This window comes from Dipodomys merriami, unplaced genomic scaffold, assembly GCF_024711535.1.
Source record: "Dipodomys merriami isolate MVZ:Mamm:240054 unplaced genomic scaffold, mDipMer1.0.p SCAF_5, whole genome shotgun sequence".
In the NCBI taxonomy this organism is placed as follows: domain Eukaryota; kingdom Metazoa; phylum Chordata; class Mammalia; order Rodentia; family Heteromyidae; genus Dipodomys; species Dipodomys merriami.
The window spans coordinates 24,268,081-24,271,769 of NW_027206068.1; the positions used below are offsets into that span (position 1 = coordinate 24,268,081).

A 3,689-nucleotide genomic window follows, 5' to 3' on the forward strand; every position below is an offset into this window, starting at 1 on the left:
TAGTCTGCCTATTTCCTCAGATGTTATATTTTGTTAATAATTCACTTTTAAGTTTTGCCTAGTCATATAAATATCCTTTCTGCTTTACATCCTATTACAGATTTCATTAAAATTTTAATATCTTTTATATTTGGTTATCACTTTTATTGTACATTACTTTTGTGATTCATTTAGCATACCATACTTAGTTCTCATTTTAATTGTGTTAGTATTATGCCAACAAAATATTTCTTCTTTATGCTGATGCTCTGTATTTTATGGTCTCTGAAATCAACATTTCTTTCCTTGATCTAATCCATGAGAACTAGAGGCCTAAACATGAAATGTTTTACTTTAAAACCATAGAAGACTGATGTTCAGTTTTTCTATGAGGCAAGAGGTTCTGGTAGCTACTCAAAAGCCCTCACTTACAGGGGAGTCTCTTTGGACTCCTAAACACTGTGATACAAAATAATAGCACTTTGGAAGAGGGGTACCTGCATTTGAGCTAAGGGCCTATTGCTTGCTAGGTTAGGAGCTCTATGACTTGAGCTAAACTCCTGGGCCTATCTAAGCATTGGAATATATTCACACCTACGACTACATAGCTTTGAGGTTAGTGTATTCTTCACTACTTCTGACTCCGATTTCTGCATATAGCTCTGCTAATTGCTTGTTGGGACCTTTAGAAATTTATTTCCCTTATTTCTTGAAAATGAACAATATATTTTTATCTAAGATTCAGGTATTTTGGTAGAAGCATAGACACTTATCCTCTGAGTGTCTAATCCACCATTACATTAGACACAAATATGTCTCAAAAGTTTTTAATTCTGTGAAATTTCAAATATTAATTTCTTCTGTCAAAAAGATTACATACCTTTTAATCACAGCTACTTTAGAATAGTAACAATAAAATATACTCAACATTTAAGTTGTAACTCCTAAATTAGTTCAAATCCCCATGACTGAGAACATATATAAAAAAATTCATACCGGGAATGCCATTATCAAAAGATTACACTAAGTACAATAAATACATATTGCTGAATAATGTCTTATCAACATGTAGTCAATCTGTTGAAGAACTGAGAGTTCATTACCAGACTGACCTAACTGATAGGCTAAACTCTTATCTCAAGAAACCAAGGTCTAGGCTATAGCTCAATGTAGAGAACCTGCCTAGCATGTACAAGATCCTGAGGTTCAATCCTAGACCATGAGAACAAAGAAACAAAACATGTAGCAAATATACAAACAAATAAAGCAATTACCTTCACTTAGACACCCATGTTCCCTAAATTAGACTGCAAATCTTTGCATTTTCTATGTTGAAACTTGAGGAGATGAGAATGCAATAATACTATCCTTTTGCTACAATAATAATACTATCTTCAGAAAATAAGACTTTTTATAACTTCCATGATTTAGTCTTTGCTTAGCTATGTCTACTCCACTCTATTACACACTTCCTGGATATTAACAGAATTTGCAAACACTAGACTCTAAATATCACTATCAATTTGCATTAGCATAAAATTCTTCTTCAAATTGTCTGTAATTATTTCATGCCTCATAAATCCAGCTTAGTCCTTGTGTGTTAATTTCTCCATAACTCTTTCACGTCTTGTCACCAAAATCTTGGCAAATATCTTTATAGCGTACATAGTTATTTCAATGGGCTCATAATTTTAGGGTTGGTTATATCTCCCTTTTGTAAATTAGCAGTAGGTGTTTTCCTAATAGCTAGGAAAATTCACCTTGTCCTGTATGTTCCACAAATACAAGGTGTCAATTTCATCATAGAATTATAAAATGACTCATTGGATGGCTGAATTCGCCTGTTCTTTGCCCTTAGCAAGTTTTCAAATGTCATTTAGAGAAAATTAATTTGTCTCCACAGGACGTTTTAATCAATGACATTGGGGATATATTTTCAACCATTTCTTAGTGCTTAAAGTTAGCAGGAAATAAATCCACTAGAGTTATGATACTACTTTCCCCCCTTTATATAAGACCAAAGAAAATGAGAAAATATTCTCTGCCACCACAGCCAGTCTGAGTCTGTATTCCCTGGGGCAAAACATACTCAGATATAGGACAGACACCAGGGTGAAACAGTATGTTTGAGTGCTAAAGAAATTGTTCCTTAGAGGCCCGAAAAGTTAATGTGTCTCATTAAATTACTACCCTGGAACAGTAGAAAGTCAAAGCTAGAGGAGGCTGGAGAAATGATCTAACACTACAACATCATTTCATACATAAGAAACCGAGGACCTAGAAGGTTATATAATTTGCTGAAAGTCACACAACTATTAAAGAGACACAACATGAAAACTTAGGTTTCTGAATCTCAGAAGTATTACTCTGTACCCCATCAAGATGGCATTAATTATACTTTATCTTTATTATGCTCGGCAAATTATCTTTTAATTTTATAAAATGACTATAATTAGCATTGAACATATTTTATATGTAGGGCATCCTTTTTAGAAAGTGAGAAATCATGGAATATTTCATACATATGGTAATTACAGGACTCATGAATGATGACTGGTGGTAAAGTGGAGGGATTGGGAAAAGAAATGGGCAGGAGTCAAGTCTGTGACACTTGAGTCCATGTAAAGTAATTCTGCATTTACTTTAAAGGCAATAAAAGAGTCCAAGCAGGCGTTGTATGAAAGGAGAGAAGATTAGCACTCCCCTTGACAAAGATGGAAGAGGCCCTTGGGCCTGACAACGCGCATAGGGTTAAGGAATTGCCACCTACTTCATGGCATCTAAACATCATTTTTTTACTATAGCTAAGATATGAAACTAACCCAGATGCCCCTCAGTAGATGAATGGATCAAGAAAATGGGGTATATATACACAATGGAATTCTATGCTTCCATCAGAAAGAATGACATTGCCCCATTTGTTAGGAAATGGAAAGACTTGGAAAAAATTATATTAAGTGAAGTAAGCCAGGCCCAAAGAAACATAGGTCCCATGGTTTCCCTTATTTGCAATAACTAGTATATATCTGAGTCAAGCAGAAAAGGTCAGATAAGTTGATTTTAGGGAAATGAACCCTAAGATATATATTCAAATGTTTTTTTCTTTCATGTGATTGTTTCTGACAAATTTATAAGATTATTTTTTTGTTGCTTTGTATGTCCCTCCCCCACGGTATAACCCATACTTTCACTGTATTTGATGTTGGTCTAATTTGTGGAGGGGATGGGAAAAAACAAATTGCTAAAATAGGGATACAGGTGGACCCATTGCAACAATAAGATGTACAAGTCGTTATGTTGAAAATGAACTTCACAACTTTGATGGGGGGGGGGACTGTGCGGGGGTGGGGGAGGATGGGAAGGGATGAGAAGGGGAAACAAAGGAGGAGGCTACAATGCTTGATAAGAAATGTACTCATTATCTTGCCCATGTAATTGTAACCCCTCTGTACAGTATTTTCACAAAAAAAAAAAAGGATTCCAAGCAGGCAAGTAATAGAAAAATTTCATTGTTTAAGAAAACTCAATAAATGCCATTTTAAGCAATGATTGGTGTGGAAAAAAAAAACAAAACAGAACATTCAGTGGGCTATTTTACATACATACTAAGCGTCATAAGTCCAGACCAAAGTCATTATAATAGAAATAAAGAGAATAGTATGAGAATTTTTCTCATATTTACTGGGATATAACTGAGAAAAAAATCCCCA

At 34.5% G+C, this 3,689-nt stretch overlaps 1 non-coding gene across 1 annotated transcript; it reads left to right on the forward strand.

Annotated features, from left to right (window-relative positions):
• Positions 1–2,649: 2,649 nt before the first annotated feature.
• On the forward strand, positions 2,650–2,775 carry LOC138810278 (U6atac minor spliceosomal RNA). Its single transcript, XR_011367082.1, has one exon. It is a non-coding gene; the product is annotated as a U6atac minor spliceosomal RNA (small nuclear RNA).
• The last annotated feature ends 914 nt before the right edge of the window (positions 2,776–3,689 follow it).